Below are 11,567 nucleotides of genomic sequence, written 5' to 3' on the forward strand. Positions count from 1 at the left end.
GCAAAGCGTACAGGGCCAACCCGCGGCGGAGGTGAAGCAGCCGTTTAGCACTATCCCTACGTGGGCCAATCCCGAAGAAATACAATACCGGGCTGACCCCCGGCGGCGGCGGAGCAGGCATTGAGCACTCCCCATGCGTGGGCCAATCCCGAAGATAGTGCAAAGCCCGGCCAACCCGCAGCGGCGGTGAAGAAGGCGTTAAGCACTACCCATATGTGGGTCGATCTCGAAGACAGTGGAATGCTGGGCCGACCCGCGGTGGAGGTGAAGCAGGCGTTAAGCACTGACTATACGGGGGTCGATCCCGAAGATGGTGTAATGCCGGGCCCACCTGCGCTGGAGTTGGAGCAGTGTTAAGCACACCCCATACGTGGGCCGATTCCGAAGATGGTGCAATGCCGTGCAGAACCGTGGTGGAGGTGAAGCAGGCGTTAAGCACTCCCTATACGTGGGCCTATCCTTAAGGAGTGCAATGCCGGGCCGACCAGCAGCGCAGGAGAAGCAGGCGTTAAGCCGACCCCATGCGTGGGCCGGCACCGAAGAAAATGCAATACCGGGCCGACCCCTGGCAGAGGTGCACACTGCTTGCACTGCTTACACTGCATGCACTGCTTCGCTTGTCATTCTTCTTCACAGAGTGGAAGGGTTCTTAGCTTTTTTCTGATTCAGTAAAGTATTTTGGTATATGGTTTGAATCCGGTATTATTTTCTCCGATTCACTCATCTTACATATACGCCCAACCCCGCAAATCGTCTCTTTATTGTATCGCGTTAAAGTGTTCTACCTCTGTCTGTCAGAAAACTCTTGGTTCACTCGTCAGCCTACAGTGTACTCAGGTGTTGAATTACAACATTTACTCATGGTTCTGATATTTTGCGTCAACGCGGGAATAGGTTAATAAAATGTATGTTTAAAAGTGTTACTTATGACGTATGTAGCCCACAACACGTGAACCTTTTTTCAGATACTAAAATTGCCGAATTTGCGATCACTTTTTCTTCAAACAGTGGTACCCAAACATTTCTGGATCGATATAAGTCCCCCCTGTGTCTTGTCGTCCTTTAAGTAATACACCCGCTTCTTCAGTTCCTCATACACGTGCCAGATTTGATAGATATATTCGAGCCTATTATGTCAACGGCATATTCAATGCTCTTCCCTACGAAATTACTTCTTTTGAAATTATAGATGATATTCGCAAAGCTTAAAGGAATTATGCAAGGAATGATTATAGGCGTCATTTCGCTATTTGCGTCATTATGAATCGTTATATTTCGAAGATGGACTACCAGTCGATTTAATCAAAGATGGTGTAGGCATAATGCTTGAAAAACTAGCGGCCCTTTATACGAACTGTCTATCGACTTCAAGGGTCCCAGCGAACAGTAAGAATGCCAACAATATACTTATCCACAAAAGGGGAGACGTTAAAGAATTGAAAAACTATAGGCCCATTAGCTTACTTCCAATAATACACAAAATATTCACCAAGATAAATTCCAATAGAATGAGGACAACACTGGACTCTATAGTCAGCCAAACAGGCAGGTTTCAGGAAGGGATACTCTGCAATGGATTATATCCATGTCGTCAATCAGGTAATTGAGAAAGTCACAGACTACAACAAGCCTCTCAATATGGCTTTCATATATGACGAAAAGACATTTGATTCAGCCCAGATACCAGCAGTCTTAGAGGCATTGCGTAAGCAAAAAGCACAGGACGCTTACGTAAAAAATGTTACGGGGTTAAAAATAGTCAGACGTATATTTACAGGATATTTACAATAATTGCAGCAGCTGACAACATGGTAGACAGCGCGCGAAGTCCAGAGCGTCGTCTTCTTCTGACCAAGATTAAAACATCTTCTTCGTCAGGGTGTCACATGACCCCCGGCGGCTGAAGCACCTGCTCAGTGTTGGTTAGGAGGTGGACGAGTGATACAACTTAAGACGCATGACGTGGACCACGTCGGAGCGTTGCTGAGCCACAGTTGGGTCAAGAGGGGTGATTTCGTACGTGACGTCAGTTACTTGACGCAAGACACGGTAAGGGCCAGAGTAGCGTGCAAGTAACTTCTCCGAGAGGCCAACGCGTCGCGACGGCGACGAAAGGATGTCCAGGACGCCCGGTGTGTAATGGACGTCACGATGGCGGGCGTCATATAAGCACCGCTGATTGTCCTGCGACTCCACAAGTCGACGTCGGGCAATATGGGGTGCTTCTTGTGCTGTGAGTATGGCTTCACGGGCGTACTCGGATGTGGAAATCAGACTATCAGGCAGAATGGTGTCGAAAAGTAGCGTAGGGTTGCGGCCAAACAAGAGGAAGAATGGAGAGTAGCCTGCAGTATCATGGCGAGACGAATTAGAGGCGAAAGTAACGAACGGCAGCGCAACGTCCCAGTCACGATGGTCAGCGGAGACATACATGGACAGCATGACAGTATGGGTGCGGTTAAGACACTCGGTTAGACCATTCGTTTGTGGATGGTAAGCAGTAGCAAGTTTTTGTTTAGTCGCGCACGAAAGTAGGATGTCATTGACAACTCTAGAAAGAGAGTAGCGGCCTCGGTCGGTGAGGAGCTGTCGAGGGGCGCCGTGGTGAAGGATGTCATCCTCTAGGAGGAAGTCGGCGACTTTGGTTGCACAGCTCCTGAGGAGAGCCCGTGTGATTGCATATCGGGTGGCGTAGTCTGTTGCTACAGCAATCCACTTGTTTCCCGAAGCAGACGTAGGGAAATGGTCTAAAAGATCAACACCTACACGGAATAATGGTTCTGATGGTACGTCAAGTGGTTGAGGGCGACCTGCAGGAGGCGTGGTCGGCTTTTTGCGTCAGTGACAAAGGTCACCCGCACCGACCTAACGGCGGACGTCACGGTATAGACCAGACAAAAAGAAGCGCCAAAATGGAGTATGAAATGGAGTATATGTTGTCCACTTCTTCTTGGCCTCTTCTCTCTGATAATAGGTAGGAGGCATTGGCGGCAGTGGAATGACAACGCTATAAGGACGACAGAATGACCACGACTGAACCACCGACCGCCTCACAACCACGGCATGACGACTACTGAGTGACCACAGCAACATGACAATGACCGCGTGCCGACGGCTCCGAGAGTACGAAGGCGTAAGAACTTAATTTCAACAAGGAACGATGAAAAAGGAGTGGAGAGACAATGGAATTACTACACTTCAATGTGCACGATCGAATGACGATGAAAGAGTGTATGACGACAACGGAACAATGGCTATTGAACAACGCTTACGGAATCACCACAGTTGCATGACGCTGATGCCATGCCGATGACGGCATGTTATGAAGAAATGATGACGAAGGAGTAACAATGGAATGAGGGCAATTGAATGACGACGCTGGAATGACGACATATTTCAGGTGGTGGAATGATGACCATGTAACCCCGAAGGCTTCAGAACCACGTAATGAACATGAAGAAATGACACCATCATGACGTCACCTAGCTACTTTGCTTAAGTAAGGACCATCACTTACCCGAATGCGCCACGTACGTAATTATGGACGGAGAACTCACCTACTCCCTCGCCACAATTTGCATGCGAAAATTCAGCAGATGCGTCCCGTGTCACTTGTGCGTGGCTTGACCTATTGCTACTAAATTTCAAATGCATCCAAGTTGATAAACTTTCATACTGACCGTCGTTTCTCGAATGTGTGCGCAATGACTTTTCGGGAAAGCAAACAGATATACTCTACTGCTGGTGTCCCAGCCACGCCAGCGATAGCTGCTCCCACCAGCTGGCTTCATTCCTTTGAATGTTGAGCGTCTCACTTACAAATCCCTTCGTTGTTAGCCGTATCTTTAACACGAAGATATTTTGAAGCTGCCTAACCTCGTCAGATTTCACAGAAAGGCTCAATTTCTTACACGTTCTGCTTACTTTTACGAGTTCGTTTCTGAGCACTCTTACCTCTAGAGCTTTTCTTTTTTTCTTTCCGTGTGTGTTGTGCGCGTGCATGCGTGCGTGGGTGCGTGCGTATCACAAGTGCTATGCTGTCACCCTTAAACATTTGTGAATAAAATTTTCTTTCCATACCATCATAAGACATAGCAAGTCTTATATATGGGGTGCACGCATAACGTGTTATATTGTTTACGTTAAAATAGCGTTAATATTTTTTTCTCAGTCCAAAGGTAATTGCTACATATCTAAATCAACTTTATTTCATAAAAAATGTATACTTTAAGTGATGGTTGGAAGAAGAAGTTATAATTACACCACAAAATTTCTTCCGTATATGCATATCGTGCGCTGGTATCAGAATCGGTACCACACGTGTTTTTAAAGCGAGGCTTTCTTTGGATCTTACTCGGGGATCGGCGTTCGTTGTCGTTTTCTCGCCGGATATATTTATGGATATATATAACATTAATAAAATTCAGGATTTACCTCTTACATTTAATATATGACTCAGCGGAAAGGAGCAGCCGCCATTGTGAATGTCGCCTTTTCATGTAAAGTTTAATAAAGAATAGGCTGTCAGCTCTAGAACTTTGTAATCACAACACAAATACAAATATCGCAAAACTGCTTCAAGCGGACAAGTTCGCGCTTGGCATGTGTCATAATAAATAGGTGCCAAGTGTCCCGTGGCATTAATGTTGACACTTCTGCAACGTCTCAACCGCAATTCGCTGTATGCGTGTAGCTGCACAGATATCCTTGTTTTTTATAGTCTGTTTGTTTTTATTGAGCAGCATTCTTTGCGAACGTCACTCGTTTTGAATAAGACTATCTATCTATCTATCTATCTATCTATCTATCTATCTATCTATCTATCTATCTATCTATCTATCTATCTATCTATCTAGTTAGCCTCCTAGGTCGTGGTGCCCTCATGGTGTGTTCAATTGGGTATCTGTCAGAATAGGAACGGGGGCATATGCATGCATACATAACATGAATGGCATGTCACAACATCAATGTCATGACATATTTGTCATGGCATGTATGTCTTAGCATAAATGGCATGAATGACATGATGCCGTCAGGGTCGTTTCTATATCTCGAGATATATCAGGAATATCAATGATGGGCATGCATGACATGAGATGGATGACATGACATACATGTCATGACATGAATTTTATTTTCAACTTTATTTTCAAGAACATTTTTGTTGTATCTCAGCGCACTGCTGCATATGTGACTGAGTGAGCGAGTGAATAAACTTTTATTGGGTCCAGCAAAACGCAATAAAACGTGCACACGGCTAGTTCGACGACGGGATTGACAGGTCTAACCTGCCGGCCCGATCGCGGGCGCACTGGACGGCCACGATTTGGTCCTCAAAGACGGGACTTCGCAGGAGTGCGTCCCACTCTTCCTTGAACGAAAAAACCTGTCAAAAACACAAAGGACAAGAGGAGAGGTCACACCACCCTCTTCTCATGGTCTCAAGGACAAGACCTCTCCTCTTGTCCTTTGTGTTTTTGACTGGTTTTTTCGTTCAAGTATGTACCAACTGGCCCAGATTTCAACCCTTCTGCAAACCACTCTTCCTTGTTGACCTTCGGGCCCAGCGACCCACACTCCCAGAGCATATGAGGCAAAGTAGCAAACTCAACACAGGCCCCGCAAGAACAATTCGAATAAATCTTGGGATATATGCTGTTAAGGGACGCCAGATTAGGGTAGGAGTTCGTTTGCAAGAGCCTCAGCGTGACCGCCTGCGGCCTGCTTAGCTTGGAGTATAGGTGGTGGGAAAACCCTTCTCTCTATGTAAAAAAAATTAGTAGATTAACTGGGCGTGATAGGAGCGCCTCTTTGTTCGGGGAGATAGTCACCCGATCCGCGGGCAGCGCGGTCGGTAAAGACACGCGCAGCCTCGTTGGCAGACTCGTTGAGGTTCAGAGGAACCCCCTCAATCGCCTCGACCTGGGCAGGGAACCAAAGGATGGAGTGTATGGGGGTGTTGTCGTGCTTGGCGCCTTTCAGAATTTGAACTACCTACCAGGCTACCCGGCCTTTCTGGAATGCCCTGACGGCCACTTTCGAATCGCTATGCACCCTTTCTCTCCAACCGTCTTGCAAGGCGAGTGCAATGGCCACTTGCTCGGCCACCTCGGAGTTCGTCGTCCGGACGGAAGCACAGTTCATCCGCGACGGAAACCGCAAAAGCCTTCCCGTCTCGGTATGCAGCGGCGTCCACGAAGCTTGCTTCGATCATGTGCTTGTTTATTTGCTTCAGTATATTCAATGCTCTTGCCTTGTAACGACCTGCATTGTGAACGGGACGAACGTTGCGGGGCAAAGGGGCGACCACGATCTTTTCCCCTATTTTTTAGGGGATTTCCGTGTCTTCAGCCAAGTTCTTGGGGGGTGCGAGTCCGATCTCCTCGAGGATACGCCTACCGGCCGGCGTGGTGAACAGCTGAGTTAGCTGGGCCCGTTCCTAAGCCTCGGCTGTCTCCTCCATGGTGTTGTGCATGCCGAGCAGAAGGAGGTCCTCGGTATGCGTTCTGACGGGCAGCCCGGGGGCTCTCTTGACGAATTTTCTAATGAGGGCATTAAGCTTTTCCCGCTCGGCTCGGAGCCAGTTGTGCATGGCCACCGTGCTGGTGAAGTGACACAGCACAAAGTCGTTGATGAGCCCAAGCAGGTTGTCTTCCTCGAGGCCACGGTGTGTGTTCGTGACCCTTCGCACGAGGCTAAAAGTGTTGTCGGTCTTCGCAATGATCTTGCGCAACGCAGTGCCATTGCCACCACCTGAGTCGATGAACATACCCAGGACTCTGGTGGTGTCGACCCTGGGTCACCAGGGTCACCAGTCACCGCTCCGAGTGAACACGTGAATGTCACTTTCCGAAACTGGTTTCGAGCCCTTGGGTCTGCTGCCTTTTCTTTTCTATAAAGCAGAAGCTCAGATTTGGTCGGAGAGCATATGAGTCCGGTGGGTAGCAGGTACTGCTCCGTGACGTCTATCACCTCTTGCACGGCGCTTTCCACTTGCCCTTCGCTACCGCCGGTGCGCCAGATCGTGATGTCATCGGCGTAGATGGCGTGTTTGATACCTTCAACTTACGCGAGATTCCTCGAGACGCCGACCATGCATATGTCGAAGATAGCAGACGAAATGACCGAGCCTTGCGGCGTGTCCCCTGGGTCCAGGAGCACTTTGTCGGAGACAAAGACGACCATCCAAGCCAATCTCACATAGAAAGTTAAAGAGTGATTTTATGGTTCGTTGGGCATGGTCAACTCTTCTCCACGCGCCTACAATCTTTCCAAAAGGGGCGGTAGTCCAAGCAGTCGACACTATAACTTAGTGTCCTTCGCTCGGCCGCCTATCGAGGGCACGCGCAAAGCATGTGAGCTATTGTCTCGGAAGTGTGACAGAGGCTACAGTAAGGGTCCCGTACTCGTCCAATCTTGTGAAGGCATCGACGAGTCCACGCCACATCGAACCATATTCGATGGGTGATGTCTCCTAGCCTCTCCGCAACCGAAGTGGAAGCCGGAATCTCAAAACAGGGTCAAGTCCATGGAGGCGCTATTGTCGATTTTCGGGGTTGTCCCATTGTCGGGCCACAGAAGTTTAGATAAAGTTATCGAGCAAGGCGGCGATGTCATACCGGGAAAAATTAAGTTTCATAATCTTCCCGTCAGGGCGTGCTTTCCTTGCCTCTGCGTCAGCCTGTTACTTTCCAGCTATTCCACGATGACTAGGAATCCCCTACAGCATGATGGTACGCCCGCATTGAGACACTTCAGTAAGCAGAGCCATGATGTCGTAAACCAGAGGACTATATGTGGCTCCGTAATTCATATAATTTAGTTAGTTTGTGATTTAGTGAGGATGAGGAGGAATAAACTTTATTAGTAGAAATGAGCCGATGGTAAAATCGTCCGAGGTGGGCGGCTTCTCTAGTGCAGGGTGCCGTGGGCCTGAGCCGATAGCTTGGCCCTGCTCACTAGGCGATGCTGGTCCTCAGGGCTTGAGCTTGTCAGCTGAGCCTCCCACTGCTCGACGGTTGGTCCGGTGATGGGCGGTGTCGATGGATTTTGTTGACATTCCCACACCATGTGGTAGAGGGTATTGGGCGTAGAGCAGAAGGCGCATTTGTGAATATAGCTCGTAGGATACATGGCGTGTAGCAGGGTGCCGTGCGGGAATGTGCCGGTCTGTAGTCTTCGGAAGATCACCGCCTCTTCTCTTGTCAGCTGGGGATGCGGGGGTGGATAGATCCTCCTACCCAGTCTGTAGTGGCTCAGGATATTGGCGTATCTTTTCGGGACGCTATCCTGTTGGTCTACTGGTGCTCGTGAACCCGGTGGGATAGCCCGGAGAATGTGATCCCGGGCAGCGGCATTAGCCGCTACATTATCCGCCAGGGACTCGTGTCCCGGAGCCCAGACAATGTACAGTTCTGGAAAATTGTCTTGTTTTTCGAGGATGCTCAGGGCTTGTTTAGAAATGCGGCCTTTTGGTAATTTCTACATGCTGTTTGTGAGTCGGTGATGACTGTGATTTGATCTCCCTCTCGGTGGCCTGTAGTGGCCGCCAGGGCTATCGCCGTTTCTATCGCGCAGTCGATGTCTGGAGTGCTTACCGAGGCCGCTGCTACCTCTTGTCCTCGGCCGTTGATCACGCTGATAGCGTGGGCCGCTCTGTTCTTGTACTTTGCCGCGTCAGTGTATCGGACTTCTTGTTTCGGTCCTTCGTAGGCCTTACGTAGAGCTTTCACTCTCACTCGCCTCCTTTCTCTGTGGTATTCAGGGTGCATGTTTCTCGGAATGCTGGCCACCGTGATCTTCTCCCTCAGGGGTAGAGGAACCCGCTGTTTTGTGGACTCATATGCGACTGGGTAGCCCAGTCTTATTGGCGTGTCCCTACCCGTGCTGGTGAGCTTGAGTCCCTCTATCTGGCTCGTCTTGTGGGCCGTTTGTAATTTAGATAGTTTGCGAATACGGGCCTAAGGCCCGTATTCTCCAACGGAACTTACCCTTAACTTATCACTTAAGTCGACGGTCGATGCTTAACGCGTTTCATGGACAAATCTTGTACTTAAAGTAAACTTTAATCCACACTTGAGTGCCGGAAAGTAAAGTATGGTCATTGGCAACCTTAAGAGCGACTTTCGCTACTCTCGCCTAGCAAGCAAGATGGCCGCTGCTACGGCAGCCTCGACGACTTTGCCGATTTGGAGGAAGAGGCATACCGATACGTGTCGCCATTACGGCAACGGCTTAAGCATCGACCGAATCCCGTGGAAGTATACAACGACGCAGAATTATCGTGGCGATACCACTTTTCCAAGCAAGCGGTGCTACGGCTGTTGGAAATGCTGCCACGAACGCAGTCACCCCGTGCCGCCACTGCTCCAGCTTCTAATCGCGCTGCGATTCTACGGTGCCGGAACATTTCAGGTTGTCACCGGGAACCTCGTTAATGTTTCGCAAGCAACTGTGTCTCGAATCATTGCACGAATGTCAGGAATGATTGCCGACACTTTGTTCCCGCAGCTCGTAAAGTTGCCAAATGCTAATGATTAGGCATCCGTAATGGAGGAGTTCTACCCCATCGCACGGTTTCCTGGTGTTTGTTCGCGCGTGCATACACTGCACTCATGTACCCATCAGAAGTCCCGGAGGAGATGACGCGGAGGTTTTTCGCTCTCGAAAGGCTGCGATGGCGTGAAACGGACTCGCGGAGCGCGGCGCGTTCTTCTTCGGAAAAGATTGTTTCCCTTTTTTCCATCGTCCGCGCGGGTTGAAAACACGCAACGCACACACACTCTCTGCGCAAGAACACCGCAAGTTTTCAGCAGCAAAACCCAAAAAAGTCGGGACGACGACACACAGAACCGCAGTGGCTGCGAGAACCAACGTGAACTTGTGGCCAGACGAGTTTATATAAAGCGCTAAAACCAAGCCGCTCTTTGTATTTTACTCAGAAGAATGCTCGAGCATGCACTGCAACAGTTATATCCACATTCCTCTGCTGCAAAAATTATTTTTTTGCGATTGAACCTATCGTACACGTAAAATATTTACGTATCCTCGACACCAGACGACACACTTGACTCGAAAAGTGTTACTTTCGAAAGTGATACTTAAGTGTCGTTTTGAAGTTCTCGCCTAAACCTTTCGTAAAACTTGTACTTTTCCCGCACTTATTGATGCCCTACTTAAGTTCTGTTTCTGAAACAGTTCTGTTTCTGTTTCTAAGAACTGTGCCCTAAAGCTCGGTCAGTGCTGTGAAGTATGTTGACCCCGAGAGTCAGTTCAGATTAGACACTGCCCGCAGCGCCCATGCGTAGCCTATTATCATGCAAGACAAAGACACGACAAATTAGGAAATGTCTGCTATTGGGCCTCTCCACTAGTTATTGCGCTCAGACTCGGTCAAACTGAAGGCGCATGAAACTCGTGCATGATCACAATTCCAGTTTCCAGAAACCGAAGCTTAAATCAATGCCCTCCTCAGGCTCACCTAAATATTACCGACTCATTCGCACAAGCGACCCTCCATAATAATGCTTCTGCACCTCTTGCATAGTTCTAGGCAATTTTTACACAAGTTGTCAGAGCTAGGGTTCTGTTTGGAGCGTGCAATGTCTTCCTTCGAACCACAAACATGAAAACAAGGCAGCGTGCGCTCGCATCACGAAATATTAATTTGATGCTTTGATATTTTAGGACAAGACAACGCTTCAAGTATTTGAGTCGTGAAAAGCACTATTGACGTCGTAAATGGTCACACGTTCGCAGCACACTTAGAAAAAAAAACTACCGCTTTGCTAGCACTCTCTGATATGCTATGGCAAAGTTTCAACTCCTTCCAAGATATTTAGTCATGCGCTTTCGTCTTATTGTGTCGGTAAATGCAGTAAAAAACTTGATAGTGCTACCAGTGAGGGTAGATCAGTAATGCGTAAAGGCAGCCCTAGATTACAAAGTTTCATTTCCAAACGTCGTTTTCATCGAGTGCAGAACCACCAGCGCGATGATTCCATTGATCAATCGATTGATTCGACTGAGCGAGAGATCAATTGATTCCGGCTGCTCATTGCAGAGACAGCATAAAGGAGATACCACCAGAGCACATTAGTGCAATTAAAAATTGATTTGTGCAATACGGAAATAGAGCCTTGTAAATGAAACTTCGGATCGTCGGGGAGGACACCATTGTCGGTTCCAAGAATAATTTAAATACATAAGATCCGTATATTTCAGCCAATGAGCGGCTTTTTCTGTCTTCAAAGGAAGGTGCCTATATCTCGTCGCAGTGATGTGCGCAGTTGCCGACAGCACAAATAAAACCATCCCATTTAAAAAGGCCCGCGCTATAGAATCAGCTATTTCATTCAGGAGAGTCTCTCGGTGGCCTTGTACCCATACTCAATGAGCTACACTTAAGTGGAGTGGAGCTAACGCATAAGATGTGTTCAAAGCTACCGGAATGTGGACCTGTTAGGGAGGTTGCATAATACAGAAACAGAATGTGTGACAATAACTACCCTTGTGGCATGAAGGGGCAACTTTCTCAAAGTAGGAACCATTCCCAGGAGTTCAGCCTC

Source organism: Dermacentor albipictus, chromosome 6, assembly GCF_038994185.2.
Source record: "Dermacentor albipictus isolate Rhodes 1998 colony chromosome 6, USDA_Dalb.pri_finalv2, whole genome shotgun sequence".
Lineage (NCBI taxonomy): Eukaryota > Metazoa > Arthropoda > Arachnida > Ixodida > Ixodidae > Dermacentor > Dermacentor albipictus.